General features: G+C 39.6%; 1 protein-coding gene across 8 annotated transcripts in view; it reads left to right on the top strand.

Moving 5' to 3' along the window:
• FBXW11 (F-box and WD repeat domain containing 11) overlaps positions 1–11,732 on the top strand; it is a 121,705-nt gene extending 109,973 nt beyond the window's left edge. For all 8 annotated transcript variants that reach the window (XR_006283124.1, XR_006283123.1, XM_038412877.2 and 5 more), the window contains one exon: positions 9,191–11,732. The gene's annotated coding sequence lies outside the window, so the exon portion shown is untranslated. The remainder of the gene's footprint in view (positions 1–9,190) is intronic.
• Positions 11,733–19,015: the final 7,283 nt, after the last annotated feature.

The raw sequence follows: 19,015 nt of genomic DNA, 5'->3' as shown, positions 1-19,015 counted from the left end.
GAAGTCGACGGGAGTGGCGGCAGTCTACCACGCACTGTGAGGTCGTGAGGTAAGTCGACCTAAGATATGCCGACTTCGCTATTCTATTCTCGTAGCTGAAGTTGCATATCTTAGGTTGATTCCCCCCACCTCCCCCAGTGTAGACCAGACCTTAGATCGATTTCTCTCTCTCTCCTCCCCCATCCCCCCAAGTGAAGACCAGACCACTAATGCATTCTTGTTGGTTCTTATAACCTTAATATATGTTCTTCACAACTCAGATGTAGATTTCATTTTTTAGAAGGTACACACTATAAATTTAAGTGATTTATTTTGAAAACTTTAGATTAGTTTCACAGCTATATCAGAAAATATTTCATTTACCAAAGGTAATTGAAGCAGATATTTATGAAGTCATTGGGAGATGAACTATCTCTAATTCAACAGGTTAATCATTAATATTTGGACGATTTTCTTGCCATGCTGTATTAGGAGGAAAACATCACCATACAGACACCTAAATTATTTTATTTAACTAAAACAACAACATTATGTATTCTAGATTTTTTTTCTTCAACAGCAAACATAATATTTTAACAAAACAAGCATATGAATTTTTTGATTTACTTAAACATTCAAGTTTTTTAAAATCAGGTTTGTTTTTGTTAAAATTGTTTTGAACTAATATAGTTAAATGAAATTTAAAAAAAAACACAAAAATTAAATGGACTATGTCAGCCAGGTCAACATGAAAAACTTAATATATTGGCTTCTGCAGCTAATTCAATCGTCTTCACCTTCATTTTCCTGTTTGTTCATAATCTGGAAAAGAAAAATGAGCTTTACTGCTTTTTCAGGTCCCAAACGATTTCTCAATTTGGAATGAATTAGTTCAAAGGAAGAAATTTTTTCTACACCGGCAAAAGAATCTACTGCTGTTCAAAGTGAGATTATTGCTTCAACGGTATCTGAATCCAAGGGCTTAAATGACTTCTATCAGTTCACTGGTGTGACTTTCTTTACAACATCATCAGCAAACATATATTTCTTGAATGGTTCACCCTTAGCTCTGAAGTTTATTATAGCTGATGTTATGGAGGGATGATTGCTGGATGTCCATGTCCTAACCAGCTCCTCTTCTTCAGCAGTTAAGGCTTGACTCTGGTACCGAGTATTGAGAATATTTGCAAGAAAATGAGCTGGAGATAGTGCTTCTCCCGTTTGGATTTTTTTTTTTAATGCTTGTAATTTAACTCTCATTGCACACTTCTCTTTTTAGGATCTCACTCAGTTCCTTCCAGATTTCAACAGTGTCAGCAATAAAACAGCGATTTCCCTGCATTTTGTACAAGGCTACAGAAATAGGCTTCGGGGTACTCAGCATGTGTTCAACATTTTTCTTAAGCCGAATGTCAAGAACTTTGCCTGTCACAGTGCCATCTATTTTTTTCACGATTTTGTTAACAAACTGTCAGATTAGGCCAGTTCTTGATCTAGTGCTCAAAACAATCTACTACTGAGTTCCATCGCACATCTTGTGGGAGAGTTAGCTTGGTTCCTCCCACTTTTTTCAGAGCAGCTGCTGCAAAGTGGTTGTTACAGAAGTATTTTGCAATTTCAACATTAGCCTTTGTTTCTGGAACACTGAAGTCTGAAGGAGGTGCATCAAATGAGCATTGCAACCGTATGTTATTAGCTTGGGACTCTCTTCTAAATTTATTTTCATCTTGGATACATTTGCAGCGTTGTTTGTAACCAAGCTGCATACTAGACATTTTAATTTTTTTTCACAGTTTCTTATAGCTTTTTTTGCTCCTTCTTGTAAGTATTCTGCTGTGTGTGCATTTCCTGATGTATCAATTGTTTCTGTAAGGAAGACATTCCCCTCTTCTGTTGTCACACAAGCACATACAACAGGATCATTGTGGACATTGCTCCACCCATCAAGACTCGGGTTAACAATTTTACCCTTGAGACCTTTTGCACGCTGCTCAATTTCTTTTTCATACACTTTATCCAGCAATTGCCTGCGACATCTGCTCTGATGGGTGGACTGTATCCTGGTCTTAATGACTGAACCATGTTAATGAAGCATGGGTTCTCAATCATACAGAAAGGAGAGTTTGTTGCATAAACAAACCGGGCAATTTTTTCATCAGTTACCTCTTTTTGTAATCTTCTGGTTCTTATCACAAACTTATCTATAGTTGTTTCTGGATGATGGAGATTTGTTTTCCTTTTTGCTACAGGTGATATACTGTGGCTATGTGACATACATGATGTGACTGAAACACTATAGAAAACGATGGTGATCTTGAAGGTGGATAGTCTTCCGAATCCTATATGTTGAGGATGGATTCTCCTAAACATAACAAGTCAATGCAGTTATTTAATTATTATTACCCTACTGCTCATTTAGTATTACTCATTGCATTCACTGACACTCGGTACTACTTTAAAGGTGAAATTGTAAAAGGAAGAAGATCTGCCTATTTCAGCTGTTTATTTATCACAGCTGCATTTAAAATGATAGTACCAGAGAGTAACAACTATATTTTTTCTTCAAACATGAGAATTTGAGAATAGTCCAGAAGGAAGACAGGCAGTTCTTAAGAAAGCAGTATGTAATAAAAAAGTTTACAAACCTGAAGATCCTGTATGTTCAGACATGTTCTTTTCATCACCTTCAACGCAGCTTCCTCCCGAGAAGGAACACTTCTCCTGATGTTTCATTTGGGCAACCAGGGCTTGCATTTTTTTATTGCACTGTTTGCGTTTTTCACAGATGTCTGTCTTACCCACAGGCAGAGGAACTTCATTAAACTGTTCCCAAACTGGGTTTCTTTTACAGCCTGATGCCATTATAGGTTTTCCTTTCAAGTGAGAGAATGGTATGGGAGATCTCAAATCAATGAAGACTACACTCAGAAAGACCTCAAGACTTCTGGAATATGCTGCTCAAACAGTTTCACTTTTGTTTCTACTGCCTGTCCCTCGCTTCTCACATTTATCTCCACACTTCTTCTTCTTGTCCAGATCTATTCCACCCCCAGCAATCTTCTATTCGTTGAACTTTTTGAAACTTTGCACTTTTAGAGTGAGGTAAGGGATTGGCTCTTTGTACACAAATTTGCAGAGGAACAATAGGGTGGAGGTCTGTTATTTCTCACCTCTGCACATTATTTATTTATTTATTTATTTATTTAATTGATTGAAAAACATTTTTGCTGTTAACAAGCATGTTCTCTGGAGACACAAATCCACAGTTTGAGAACTACAGTGTTGTCTTCTAGACTGAGCACTAAGTCCCATTGGTTAGATAGAAAGATTAACCTAAATAATCTATACAGAAGCCCCTTGAGCCCCATAAGATTGAGTCCCTAATCCATGAACTATTGGAACTCACTTACAAAACTTTTCTTAAACATTACATGAATATATTGTCTCATATTATAGAATGAGAATTTATTATCCCTATTCCATGTTGAGACATTATAACTCAAAGGTATATCTTAATTAAAGCTATCTTTAGATAGGATTTTTTCCTCAAAAAGCATTTCATCATAAAAAATCCAATTTAAATTAAAAAAATCTATTTAAAATTTTTTTAAAAAATTGATTTTTATCCACCGTGCTGAGTGATGTTAAACCAAAGGTTCTAAAATGACACACAATTTAAAAATTTGTACAATTTAAAAATAACATGTTTTTACCATTAATTTTAACTACTGTCCATCAGAATTTTTATTAGGTACTTTTGGCAAGTATTCTGTGCCTCCTACCTGTGCATTTTCTGGTTAGAAATGGGAGGATTCTTTCAGAGCCTAAATCTTACCACGTACTGTGTGTGAGGAACCTCAGATCCAGTAACTAGACTGAGGAGACTGGGAGTTGGGACTTTCAGAAGTGCTCAGAGCTGTCCTGATGATGCTGTGAGTTTAACCATTTACTTCAATGGAGAGCAGCGTAAGGCCAACATGAAGCACTTTTCAATATTCCAGCCTCAGATTCTTTCCTGGGCTGTTCTGCTGACTCTGTGTGAATTTGGGCATGTCACATAATGCCACTTTCTACATTAGTAGTATGAAGATGAGAGATTTTTTTGCAGAGCAAGTCTGCCCTTTGTCAGAGAACATAAAGTGACCTGTACGCCAAGATTTTCTATATACTTTTACCTTCTTTGGGTGCTGTGAGCTTTAATTATCTATAGCACTTTAAAATGCTTCATGTGGAAACTGTTATATAATGGAGGCATGCTTGTAAATTATAGTAACATTGGGAAAAGTATTCTTGCACATAACAGGCCACAACTTTCTATGAAACTAAGTACGAGCCTTTTAGAGTTCAATTAGATTGTGCTCCTCATTGAGGCTTTTACCTTTCTGTTTCTGGAACTAGCCAGCACTGCCCATCAGTCTCCAGTAAACTGAGATGTATGCCATTTTAACTAATGTTAATCATAAATGAAAATTCCCTGTGATAACCACAAGTAATAAAAAAAAAAAAGTTTTCAAAAGGAAAAAATACATCATGTTAAGAAGAGTTTGAAGCCATCAGAAGAGACTCGCATGAAGTTTGACTTTTCCATTTCTCTGCAATAGTCAATATATATTTAGTTGTCTAAGTATATTGGGTAAAAACTCTGCTGTAGATCCATTTGCTAGACCAGTGGAGTATTTTTCTTATGTCAGTCATGTGGTTGCCAACAGTTGCACTTCATACTACAGACACCCCCCTGACTTATGCAATCGTTCCGTTCCGGAAAGCCTTGCGTAACTTGAATTTTCTGTAAGTTGGAAACGTATACCCATACATTACACAAATATTTCCGCAACTTGAAAATGCTATTTCTGGCTTATGGAACTTTTTCTGTCAGTGCAAATTTGCGTAAGTCGGGTCTTGCATAACCCGGGGAACGTCTATATACATAGCAGTGAATGTTGAGACTTGGAAACAGAGGTTGCCTTACCAGGTCAGACCTGAAGCCCATCCAATCCAGTATCCTGTCTCTGACAGTGGCCAGTACCAGATGCTTTACAGGAAGATCAGACACCTCACAGAGTACAGTTATGGATTTCAGAGTAGCAGCCGTGTTAGTCTGTATTCGCAAAAAGAAAAGGAGTACTTGTGGCACCTTAGAGACTATCAAATTTATTAGAGCATAAGCTTTCGTGAGCTACAGCTCGCTTCATCCGATGAAGTGAGCTGTAGCTCACGAAAGCTTATGCTCTAATAAATTTGTTAGTCTCTAAGGTGCCACAAGTACTCCTTTTCTTTTTACAGTTATGGAGTAAGCTTGCCCATAGGGCAATTCTTTTTCTTACCAGAGGTGATTAGTAGTAGTGTGGCTTATGCCCGAAATCATGAGGTTTTATCTTTTAAAAAGTGTTTTCCTATCAAATGTAACTGGGTAGTCTCGTCCATATAAATGAGAGAGACAAGGTAGGTGAGGTAATATCTTTTATTGGAGCAACTTCTGTTGATGAGAAAAACAAGCTTTTGAGGTACACAACAGAAGCTGGTCCAATAAAAAAATATTACCTCACCCACCTTGCTTCTCTAATATCCTGGGACCAACACGACTACAACAACACTGCATTCCATATGAATGTCTTTTTCTGCTTTAAGTCTTGGTAAGCTCATGGCCTTGATATGTTGTAACCATGAGTTCCACAAGTTATTTCATAGTTTGCAGAAGACCTTTGATATTTTCTAGGGGGTAGTCGTCTTGTTAGTGAAATGCCTTTTTTCTTTGCCTCATGAAATTCCATTTTGCTTTTGTTGAGATGTAAATCATTATAAATTGCAGTTCTTCCCACTTGCATGCCTCAGGAAAATGTGGGCAGCCTATTAAACTAATAACAGATCTCATGAACATTCCAAAGAGAGAGAGGGGCTGGTTTCTTCCATCCACCTGAACCCAGTGACCCATTTCCCTTCCTCTGTGGGTACCAGATTGGTCTGGAGCTCCCTCAACCCCCTGAGTGGAGAAGGACAGAAAGAGGGCCAGGGTAGGCTGGGCTTCCTCAACACCCCGGAGCCAGCAATCTATCCCCTATAGAATAATAGCCTTCTCCTGCTTCCTGTTATAGACCTGTAGCTCAAGGGGTAGCAGTGGGTGCTGCAATGCTGAAGGCTCAGTGTTCAAGCTCCATTGACAATGCATGGCTATTAATTGTTACTCTTTTCCTTAAAAAAAGAAAACAAACCTCAAAGAAATGACCAATTTTTTTTAAAAAGGTTAGAAAAATTAGGTTGCAAATCAGTCACTCGAATTAAGAAATGTCAGTTTTATGGTTGCCCACACAATCTTTAATTATGCGGTCTCTAAATGGGAGTGCCTAATTTACCTTTCCTACACCATTCATTAATTTGAGTACATCTATCTTCTGTTAACTTCCACTCTAAATAATATTAATCATCTAAACACTATAATATAGAAAAAGTTAAGTGTTGGCTAAAGGAAACTGTAGAAGTACACGAACAAGTTTTGAGAAATTAAGAATTGTGCTGCAAGACAGCTAAAGGTTGGCATGCATAAAACTCCCTTATTGGCTGTTTATACTCTCCTTAAAGGAGAAGACCAGAGGTCTGAAAATGACTATTAGTTTTCTCTGTCTAATAAATTCATTTTGTGTACCAGGTCGGCAACAAGCTTAAAAGGAATGTCAGCCTGACCAGGAGAATGGGCAGTTTCAGAGCCCCTATTAGCTAGTTCCTTCAGCACTGCCCACCTATGGTTTACAGTGTTTAAAAATTCATATTTGTTTGAATTGTTGCAATATTACTGCAGTGCCTTCAGTGATGGTGTTGACCTACCTAAAGTTGCCACTGGTTGTGCCTCTAAGGATGTGATCAGACTCCTGTTAAAATGGATACAGACTACCATTGGCTTTAATGGGAGATGGATCAAGCCTAAAGGAATTGCATTTGCCATAAACAGGAGGGCTTTCATACTACAGGTTTCATGGGTCAGTATTTGGGAAACAGCAAATGCTAACCATGTGCTTTACACCCTGCCCAAACAATTTCCTTTTTTCTGATTGATTGAAGCCTTTAGAACAATCCACCTGGTGGGAAAACTACACTTTCTTAGTGACAAAATAAAACAATCCACCAGCTGACATGTACCAATTACATATTTTCCCCCCAACAAGGTATAGATAGTTTTTGAATGGCTTAAAGGTTGTGCTGAAATATGATTGGGAGGGTTATATTATCTTCCAATCATGGAAGCACTATCATATTTTTCATGCCAGTCAGAAGTATAAATACATAGGCATCTAAAAGTCCAGTATAGTTTATTTCAATCCACTCCTATGCATTTTACTCCATTTGGTCAGCAGTGCACCAGTCTCATGACTTATTTTCACTCTTTCTCTTGCCCCCTCACTTGCAAACTCACTTTGATTATGGTAAGATTTGTTGGTGCAAAATGAAATGTTTTTGGCACTGTTAGCAACTTCCCTGCAGATTCCATACATTTAACACAGTTTGGAGCAGTTTATATGTCTGACTTGTCCTATTACACAGAGAACTAAAAACATGCAAAGCTGCATATCCTTGAAGTTGACTAGTCTTGGTAGTTATGTAATTTTTTCTTGGGAACCACAGTGTCATTTTCCTGAATTTTTTTCATAATCAGAAATCAAAAACAAATCTACATAAAATATATCACTGTAAAATATCCAGTATTTTATTATATTTAATGGAACAATTGTATATGCTCCCAAACACTCTACGTCTCTGCGTTCTCAAAAGAAGCTTTGAACCCATTTCTACAAGTCTCCGAATGTATATGCCTCTTCAAAGTGGATCATTTTTGACAGCACTGGCAGGGGGTTATAAGAACGTTTTTTATTGCCTTCTGTTGAATTCCTTTTGTTTATTGTAACATGATAAAAATTGTTACCATATGATAGTCTAATATTCTTATATTTAAGCACTGGGGAGAAAAAGATGTTTTAAACTTTCAGCTATGAAAGTCTCATGAATAGAGCAGTTCATCAAAGTCTGCAGCATGTTTTTTGGGAATGGAAAGTGAAATTTAACCTTAGATTTAATTATTTTAAGCTTAATTACAGTAAGAATTTTCAGTTTGGAAAAGCTACTTAATCAAACAGTGTAATCATATAACTGTGTGAAAAGGTAGCTCTTGGGGAAATATTCTAATTATCTGATTTGTGGGCTCATTTCTCAAGATCATTAAGTCTCATTTTCATGTATAAATATAACAAGTAACTGAACTTAATAGTCCTATTAAAATAGAATAAAGGATAATTTACATGGTTAGATTGATTTTAAAAAAAAAGTGAATGGTTTCACAAGCCAATTTTCCCAGTGCACTATTTAGACCTATGATTAAAAATTCAATCCAACCAGATATAACCTATGTATATTTTTAATGAAAATGGATAATATTTAGGTGACTTCTGTATAGTGTTGTGTGGTATGGAGAAGAGGGTTGTTTCCCGAGGTGTGTTAAGAGTAGGTTGAAATTCCATAAGGTAAGTTTCAACCTTGAACGAGGCCTGTGGTGCCAATTACTACACTTCCTCCTCCTCCTCCTCCACTGCCAGTCTATCCCTAAAGACCTAGCAAAGACTTTTGTTTTATATCACATGTAAGGAAAAGGTCAGTTTAATTCAAAGTTGCTATGTTTATCGGGCTGAATTTTCAAAAGCTTAAAAGGGTGCAAATCCCAATCCGTTTACAAATCTGATTTAAAGTATGGTCCAGGTTCCACAATCAATAGAATTAAAATGATGCTCTATAGTGGTGGTATTGTCACCTCTTGAGCCTCTAAGGTTATGTCTGCTCTGCAATTAGACACCTGTCTGGCCCATGCCAGCTGACTCTGGCTTGCAGGGCTCAGGCTAAGGGTCTCTTTAATTGCGATGTAGGCATTTGAGACCCTGATCAATGGGCCACCTGTGGGTGTCTAATTGCAGTGTAGACGTACCCTGTACTGATCGTGTCATTCTAAAGGAACCCTGGTCCCTTTAACACTTTTGTTCTAAGGAGTCTGTGCTATAATGATTGGCATATTTAGACACTTTATTTTAGCAGGCTAATGCCTTCATGTGTGCTCAGAGTGCCTAGGGGGGGTGTTCTGTGGTGGATACCAAATAACTTCTGACATGTCTACAAATAGATTATATTTGGCCTGATTATAGTTTCCATTGTTTCAGCTTGTCTTTATCTTTTTCAGGGTTCCACAATCTTGAACTACTGGATATCTGGCTACTACATGCCTGAAGATGTTGATTCACAGCTAAAGTCAGAATTGGTTATAGATGCTGTGTAGATGCAAAACAGCGCAATTCTGTATCTCTCTTAATCTTTCCTGCTCCCCTTCAATCCCCAGTGGTCTTCTCTAAGGAATTTACTATAAATTCAGTGACTTCAAGTAGATGAAAATCAGAAGCCTGCCCTTCACTGCAGTGAAAAATCCAAAGCTTCATGTGTAAATTGTCCATATAAACTGAACTATGATGGCTTGTTTTCCAGAAATAAATCAGAAGTCAAGAAAGGACTTGGCCTAATTTATATTGCTTTGCACTTTTGTCTGACTTTAAAGAAAAATATTCTCCAGTGAAATTTGGGTGCCAAACACATACCCAGAATGTACAGAGTTTTGCTTTCAAAGTCACCATGCTCCTTTAGACTTCATGACAAATTCAGAGCCTGTTTTGTTTGATAGGGGTGTATGTTGGACTATTAGAAATATTTCTGAATCTATCAGTAATATTTTTGGATTACAGTTTACTTGTTTCTGCACCAATAATTTCTTTTAATTTAAACATTACCTGTAAATCAGGCTAGATTATCTAAACTAGTTGTATAGCACCGTCTTTTTTTCTTTTAACTGCCCTGTAATACAACCGTCCTACTCTTCCTAATGTTTGGTATAACAAAATCTTCCCATGTGTGCTTGCCTCATAATTTCAAATACTGTATAAGCATGTAGATACAATGTACGTAACAGTTTAACCTCCGGGTGCTAGAAGTCAGGATCTCCTGACACTACACACTAATACAAAATGTGTTAGCACTTGGCAGCAGGACATTCTAACTACTGGCACTGAAGGGATTAATATGAATTACCTAGAAATATTTCTCTGCAAAAGGAATTTTCAGTATTCATTAGGATTTTTTTAATGGGAACTACATATTTTAAAATGTAATTTCTAAACTTTTTAAAAATTAAAAAAAGTTTAATTTATGTTCTGTATCTTATATTTTGTGCCGCAGTATTTACAAAACATCTTTCTTTCTTTTTTTTTTTTTTTTTTTAAATTGGTAGATTGCCACACATGCCTACAGATGTCCTTCCATAGCATTAGTTTGGCTGCTCAATGGAAAAAATGCCATCAGCTAAAGTTAAATTTATTTAAATACGTAACTTGTAACAATTGAGGTGGGGTAGAGGCCCCTTCAAGGAAGTACTATGATGACTAGACTTAAAGTTGAATTTAAGATCACTTACCAATAGCTGTTACACTATGACCTTGTTGTGATGCCATGGTCAATATTTCTCTTTGTTAGCATGTCCTTATTAGGCAATGTCTTAGTTCCTTCTTACGTTGTCATGGTTCTCCTGTCTCTAATTTATACAGTCACATTTATTTAATCATATTTTTCTTTGTGAAAGCAAGACCCTGATAAATGCCATCTTTATAGTGTTGTCCTATTAAGTTGCCATGTATGACTACAGTTTTCAGTAGTTTTCTTTTAATGCTTAGTTTGAAAATGCACTAAAACCAAGTGTGTGTAAGATGTACCTATTGTCCTGGGGGAGAAATATGTTGTCACAGAGGTAGACAGTGATTTCTCTATCATTTGTTGTGTATTTCGTTTTCTATTGGCAGCACTTTTCGGTTTCAGATTTTCCCTTTTTTGGTTAAGGGGAGTTAAAGAATGTCGGTAACACTTTAGATGACCAGTGATTTAATACTAAACTTCCAGTGCAACAGCCATGGTTAGATGTCATCCACCTTTGTCAGGCAAATTCAGAATGAAGTGCACATCAGATGTTACTGAAATGTTAGAAAAGTGCAACTTACAGTTAGTCCTCTATTCCATTGAGAGAGAGCTATTGGGATCAGTGTTTGTTAGGGAATTCCCTTTAACTTGTTACTACAAAGATATTTATTTCTTTGAGATCATCAAACCTCGTGAAGTACAGAAGATATCATGCTTTGATAAGCGTCTGTAAGATCACCTTTTGGTAAGCTTGACAGTAGTTTGTGAAAGTGGCTTACTTTACCCTTTTCATCTAATAGCTTTAATATTAAACTGTTTTTAAAAAAAGACATCAGTTGCAGCCCTGAAGAAAAATCTATTTGTTTATGAAGAATGGAGTCCTTTTTTATGCATGTGTAAGATTAAATTCATGTTTTTCCTTGGGAGATAATGGTATTTGAACATGCAGTCTCACCTTCTTTGATTGTGCTTTGTGTAACATAGCAGTGGACTTTGTGATTGGCACCCAAGGAACTTGGCTCCTGGGACTCCTGGCTGCACTCTGGACTTTGTTTTGCTAACCATATTTGAGCAATTGTACATTACTGCTATATTAATGTTTCAAAGCACTGGGATAGTCTAATTCTAACTTGTAATTATGTTTGCCAATGACCCGTTTGGAAAGTTTGTGTATGAACAGCTGATTGAAACTGTTAAATTGTACAGATATTGTTCATGATCTAAAGCTTTGTACCGTGGAATGTGCTTAATAAAAAAATTGAACTTCATTTGTCCAATAAATTGCTAAGTAATGTCATCTAACCCAATGTCAGTATTATGCATTAGTTAATCCAAGCTTAATGTACATTCCTTCAAATGCTAATTCAAAGCTAATGCTCTTAATACAATGTTCCTATACTTTATTGTATTATGTTATAAAAACTTTTCTAGCACTTCAGTGCTTCTAACCAATAATATAATGATGTGTAGTAATTCAGTGCTGGCTTGGGAGTGGTATGACGCATAAGACCGAAGGCCAAATACTTTAGAATTTGAAACATGCGTATGAGGGGAGGCATAACTGCATGGCCTGGAATGTATTAAAACTTTTATAAAATGTTTGTCTTAATTCCTTTGAGTTGTTTACTAGCTACAGATCAGCGTCTTACTGAGCTCAACATGTTTGTTCCTTGCCCAGACTGTTTCACAAGCAGCGCTTCAAGTGTGCTAATGATCAGAAAAGTGACTCAACATACCTGCTTTAGTAAGATTCTGCTCTGCCTCATGCATTGACAAAATTGTCAACTGAGTTCTGAGGGGTTCTCCAAGCAGTTGGTGATGCTGGTGACAATCAGGGACTCTAATCTGTACCACATTCTACTTAAGCTGTGACATCAGTAGAGAGAGAGAGAGAGGAGTTTGCTTGCTGCTAATTCACAATGTCCAATTGTGGTGGCACTGTGACCAAAAACAACACAGAAGCCTTGTCCTGCTGTGAACCTTGTAAATTGGCTATGCGGTTTGATGTGAGTGAGAAGGTGTGGGGAGAGAAGAGACACCTGGAAGCAATTATATACAAAGTTGTGGAAGTTGGAAATTTAACCTGTATGGCTGGTCAATATTGGGTGTTAGTTAATTCATCACTGACAGAGGTATCTGTGCAGTTGGCATAATACTGTACAAGCTTCCTACCTATACTTGCACTTGGTACTGGGGATCACTTTTTTGCGGGTGGTGCCATTTTTGGGGTAAGACGGAAAAGAAGTCATAACCTCAGTGGTTATTAAAGGTACCATGAACCTTTTCCTAAAACTAGTGTCCTGGCTAGATCCCAGTTTTGCTAATTACATACCATCTCCCTAAATTTCCCCCTATAACTTCAGTTGGGTAACTTTATTCTTCATGTCCCATCCTGGTGACTGTTGGATAATGTTCAAAATAACTCTTGACTTTCACTCTGAATACGGATGTGTTTCAATGAAAGGGAAGTGATCCCTATGTATATAATTTTGAATGTTTTTAACACATTTTAAATTAGAGGTTCTCAGTAAAAGGTTACAAAACACTACTTTTTCTAAATCAGTCTGAAAGGCACAATGAGTCACTTTACCTGACTAAGCCTTTTAAGCATGTGAGATTTCTTGTTTTGTTTTGTTTTTAAAAAATCCTAGAATGTAAGACTTTCTAGGTCTAGATGTACTCAGACTAAACTTCTTCAAAAAGTTTTATATCTGGTTCTTACTAGGTTGGCCTTTGATTTTCTCAGCAGTCAGCACTATTTATGATACAAAATAACATCAGATATTTCTGCCTTGTTCCCAGTGGAATTTTGTACTAAATTAGTCAAGACATCATCTTTGCTTGACATACTCACACTCTTGTATGATCTCAGGATTCCTCTTGACTCCTTTTTCTTACCATAATTGAGAGTGATATGTTGTGCTATGCATGATGCAGCAATAGTGGCCCAAAATATCAGACTCAAAGCACAGGGCATCCTGCCGTCAAAAATTAGGAACATCTGGAAATGGGTGGAAAGGAGACTGAACATAATCCAGTGTCAAGGTCTGAGATAGCCTTGTCTATTCAAACACACACTTCATAGTAGACATGGACTCAATTCTTCCTCCTCCACTTCTACCCTACTTGTTCCTTTGTCAAATTTCAGTGTTACTGGGCACTGTGTATAGTTGCCCCTTGATAACCTCTGGAAAAAAACAAGTCTCAAATGTTGATCTGTTTTCATAACTAGGTGGTTGTTAGATCCATTTGTTCATTGCTGGAAGGTTTTTTCAGAGCTCCTGATTAGTCCAGTGTAAGAAACACCATTGTTCCACAGGGGAAAAGAAGGGTTTACTGTGAGAGCTCTGGGATGATGGTGTGGGTTTAATCTTGAAAACAACGTCCCATCTGCTGTGTGTACATATTAATGATCTGATGCCTGAAGACCAAGGGGCTTTCCCTGATCTCCTTGATCAACATTTTCTTTTCTACCTTGAGTGTGCTGTGCATTAATTTATCTGCTCATCAGCAGACAGACACCCTGGAGTTGGCTGCTTTCAGAGGCAGTGTATGTACATAGTTTGTAAAGCATTTAGAGATGAAAGGTGCTGTGTTTATGTGAATTATATTAAAATTGTATTGCAACCCAAGAGATTTTTGAAACTTGCAGGTGAAAACATAGTGCCCTCAGTGTCTAGTCCAGGGGTCGGCAACCTTTCAGAAGTGGTGTGCCAAGTCTTCATTTATTCACTTAATTTAAGGTTTTGCGTGCCAGTAATACATTTTAACGTTTTTAGGTTTCTTTCTGTAAGTCTTTAATATATAACTAAATTATTGTTGTATGTAAAGTAAATAAGGTTTTTAAAATGTTTAAGAAGCTTCATTTAAAAATAACTTAAAATGCAGAGCCCCCACAGACCAGTGGCCAGGACCCGGGCAGTGTGAGTGCCACTGAAAATCAGCTCGTGTGCCACCTTGGCACGTGTGCCATAGGTTGCCTATCCCGGTCTACTCTAATAGGGTTGTGAATTAGAACTGTAGGTTTCCAATTATAATATCAAACAAAGAATATTTGGCGTTAGTGACGGATGCTCCAATTGTTCATTTCAGTTTAATTCCCATAAATCTCATTTCAAGTCACCACAAACTGAGGTTGGCTACTTTACAAATGTAATTTTGAGCTAGTTAATAGTGCACATCCCAGCAAGGTGCTAGGACAAGGATCTTTACTAAGTTTTATTTCAATTTAAGAGATTTTGATGAACCTCTCTTACTGTGGCAATGAAGATTTAAATAGGTCAGGTCTCCCGATTAGGGGTTTTTTTTTTAAGGGTATAAATGTAGTGACCAGAATGTTGTCCATTTCCCGGGGAAGCTCGTTTGAGACCAAAGACAAAAGAAAAGATCCATCACGTCTGGAGGTCATTTATAGTGCTTATTTTCGTGTGGGAGAGGAGCTGGGGATCCAGTGAGATGTTCAGGGCAAGTTGTGTATGAATATTTATTATAAAGTAGGAAGAGGTAAATTACTCAGTGCCTGCCTGATAATCCTTCCTGCATGGCCCTGTCCCTAACCCATCAGTTTGATCTGTGCTAAAACAACATCAGGTCTTTGTATAGAATTTGATCAATGTATTTAATGTGACCCCCTTTCTTATCAGAACTAAATAAACTAAAACCAGCACTCAGGCTACATTTGCATGTGGGATTTTGGGAGATGATACATTTCAGAGGGGGAACCCACAGCCAGGGCTGCCTCCTCAAACTCTTCTAGGTCTAATAAATTGATCTAGTGTTGCATATGTACATGGAAGATCTCAAGTGTTCATATAAATTCATAAATTTTGAGGCCAGAAAAGACCAGTGAGATCACATACCTGCATCCCATAGGCCACGGATTCACTGAGTAATCACCCAGTAATTTTGCCCATAACTTCTGTTTGAGCTATATTTTTCTTCAAGTGCTTGCACAAGTCAATCCCATTCTAGGGGTGTGTGTGTGTGTGTGTACGCACGCGCGTGCGTGTGCCCACATGCACAGTTGGAGACGTTTGCCTTAGTGGTATCTATAGGGTCAGCTGTGGTGCCCCCTTGAATGCTGCACTCATGCATCAGTATGTTAGGCTCCGCCGACCCTACGCCTTCTCAGATCCTTCTTATCGCCCATGATGGTTGGTTGGAGCACCTTGTCTTGCTGATCGCAAGAGCATTAGCAGTTCTTTACAGCCTTTATCTTCTTTGTATATAGTTTGTAGGTACTTAGCCAGCCATTAAGTTAAGTGTTAGGTTAGTTGGTAGTTAGAATCCCGACTGGGACTTCGTCCTGGAGTGGGGCATGCCCTGCTCTCCCAGCTTCAAACCATGCTTGACATCCGTGACCCCCACGACAGCTGCTTGAAGTATTTGGGGAGAATCCCATAGAAAGGACAAGTGTCGAATCTAAAAGCTTTCGACCTAGAATCCAAAAGGAGCAGGATATCCAGTTGAGGGCCCGCCTTATGGAGGCTGTGCTTTGTCCTCCATGGGAGCTCTCCCACGTGGACCCCATGCTGAGCACTTCAGCTTTGGTGTGGAGTGTACCACTGGCACCGGGCTCTGCCTGATACTGTTCCCCCTCGCCGGTGTCTAAGAAGCAGCAAAAGAAGAGGAGCTCCCTGGCACCAGAAGGAAAAAGGGCTTTGGGCAAAGGACTGATGTCAGGCCATGTGCCTGCCCCAGAGCTTCACGGGGGTACTGCTGAGGTCAGACCCTCACCCGCCCCAGCCTGACCAGGGATCCAACTCCAGGGAGTGGAGGGGTCCCCGGTCTCTCCCAGGGCCCTCATTGCATGAAGCGGCCCTGGCAGCTAAAGAATGAGTAGGTCAACAGGCGCCGCACCAGGCAGCAGACTTGGCTAAGACCCCGGCATCTAAGGACAAGCTGATCATGCGCCTTCTCATCTTGTCATGAGTGGTCCTTCCATCCGGAAGTGGTCAGCTTCATCATCCACAAGTAGGGAACTCCCCAAGTGGACCTATTTGCGTCCAGACAGAACAGGAAATGCCACTTTTTCTGCTCAATTCAGGAGATTAACAGAGGCTCTCTGTCAGACGCTTTTCTGCTCCCATGGTTGGGGGCTCTGTTTTATGCCTTCCCTCCAGTACTATTAATTCAGAGTCCTCACGAAGATCAAGCAGGACAGGGAGAAGGTGTGATCCTCATAGCACCGGCTTGGCTGCACCAGCACTGGTTTGGCACAGTGCTGGATTTCTCGGTGGCTGCACCGTTACAGCTCCAGCTCTGGCTGGACCTGCTGTTCCAAAACCATGGCAGTCTTCTGCATCTGAACCTGGCAATGCTGCACCTGATGGACTGGCTGCTGCATGGTTGAATGAGCACGAGCAGCAGTGCTTGGCTGATGTCGAACAGGTCCTGTTGGTCAGCAGAAAGCCCTCCACCAGAGTGATTTATCTGGCCAAATGGAAGCGGTTCACCTGCTGGACCTCGGATAAAGGCATTTGGCCTGAGCGGGCCTCACTGCAGTTAATCCTGGACTACCTACTGCATCTCAAGCTCCAAGGCCTGTCCCTTTCATCTATCAAGGTCCACTTGGCTGCTATTTGGCCTTCCATCCGCCACTTGAGGGTGTCCATTTTTGCCCAGGATATGATGGCCAGGTTCCTCAAGGGCCTTGAGCACCTCTACCAGCATGTCAAGAACCCTGTTCCTCTGTGGGACCTGAATCTGGTGCTGTCGAGTCTCTGGCTTCTTGCTCTCTCTTTCTTCTGTCCTGGAAGGTCGCTTTGCTGGTCACGGTAACATCCACTCGCCGGGTCTCTGAGATTAGGGTGCTCACCTTGGAACTGCCCTGTGTCCGGTCTTTTACAAAGACAAGGTCAAGCTGCGGCCGCACCCAACTTTTCTGCCCAGTGTGGTCTCTGTTTCATACAAATGAGGACATTTTCTTACCTTTCTTTGCCCCAAAGCCACGTAAGTCAGAGGAGGTGTGTAGGCTGCATTCCCTAGATGTCAGGAGGGCACTAGCCTTCTACATTGAAAGGACCAAGCCATTCCGCAAGTCGACATAATTGTTTGTCACGATGGCCGACAGGATGAAAGATCATCCGGTGTTCACTCAAATAATTTTTTCTTGGATCACCACCTGCATTTGCTTCTGCTATGACCAGGTGAAGGTGTTACCCCCAGTGATTGTCCCCACTTGATCACGGTGCAGGCCTCTAAGGCAGCTTTTCTGGCCCAAGTGCCTATCCAGAACATTTGTAGAGTGGCCAGCTGGTCATCTGTCCGCACTTTTACATCTCATTATGCACTTACCCAGCAGGGACAATGCTGGTTTCAGTAGGGCAATACTACAAGCCACTAAACTCTGAATTCTGAGACCACCTCTGTTGATACTTGTGAGTCAGCTAGAATGGAGTGTACATGAGCAAGCACTTGAAGAAAAAACGGTTACCTATCTTTCATAACTGTGTTGTTCTTTGGGATGTGCTGCTCATGTCTATTCCATTACCTGCCCTCTGACCCCTCTGTTGGAGTTGCCAGCAAGAAGGAACTGAGAGGGCGTAGGGTCGATGGCTTCTAATATACCGACACATGAGCACAGCGTTCAAGAGGGCACCACAGCTGACCCTATGGATACTGCTATGGCAAAAGTCTCCGACAGCTGTGCACGTGGGCATGCACACACCTAGAATGGAATGGACATGAGCAACACATCTCAAAGTAAAACAGTTACAAAGGGTAGGTAGCTGGTTTTTTTTACAAGCACATCTGTCTTGATTTAAACATTTCAAGTGATGGAGAATTCACTAGCTTCCTTGCACCATATGTGTCTTCTGGGAAGTCCCACTGAACAAATGGTAGCACTGGGGTGGATTGTTTCTAGAATTCTATAGTATAGACATGACCCTGCAAATAAACAAGGTTTTGTAGAGAATTAGGGTCTACATTTTATATGCAGCAGCAAATTGGCTTTTGAGCCAGCATTGGTTCTCTGTAATGTTCTGTAAGAAACTGTTGAGTCTCTCATATTTAATTATAATCCTCCTTATACCCTTAAATAGGTGCTTCACAACCTTTTCCATACCAGCCCCTCTCCTCCCTCAACACGTTTGTTTGACAATAAGGGACGGGCAAGGCACTTGAGACTCCCTCCCCTAGAACCGTGATGGTGCTGCAGGTCTTGCTTTATTGGAGCTCTGTTTGTCTTGTGAAGGTGACACATGGAGGCATGGAATATGGAATGAGAGCTGCTTGCTCAGAGTCCTTATGCTAACATGTCTTGGATATTTTGGCACTGAGTGTGCTGAGAAATAACCAAAAATAAAGAAGTGTAACTAGCATGTTGGAAAGGCAGAGTCAGGGTAGGAACATCTGCTTAGGCACAAATGTGTGTGTCCACATAAACAAGTTATTCAAAGCAAAATGCAGCTGCATAAGCATGTGCAATAGCTAGAAAAACAGCAACTCTCCAAAGAGGTTGGTCGTGTAGATGGTCAGATTTTTTAATTTAATCTTTTCTGTCAGAACCCTAGACGGCATGGAGGGCTCCATTTTGAATAGCGAAATG

Source organism: Dermochelys coriacea, chromosome 8 (assembly GCF_009764565.3).
Source record: "Dermochelys coriacea isolate rDerCor1 chromosome 8, rDerCor1.pri.v4, whole genome shotgun sequence".
In the NCBI taxonomy this organism is placed as follows: domain Eukaryota; kingdom Metazoa; phylum Chordata; order Testudines; family Dermochelyidae; genus Dermochelys; species Dermochelys coriacea.
The sequence above is the reverse complement of the archived record's forward strand: the minus strand, read 5'-3'. Positions and strand labels throughout refer to the sequence as shown.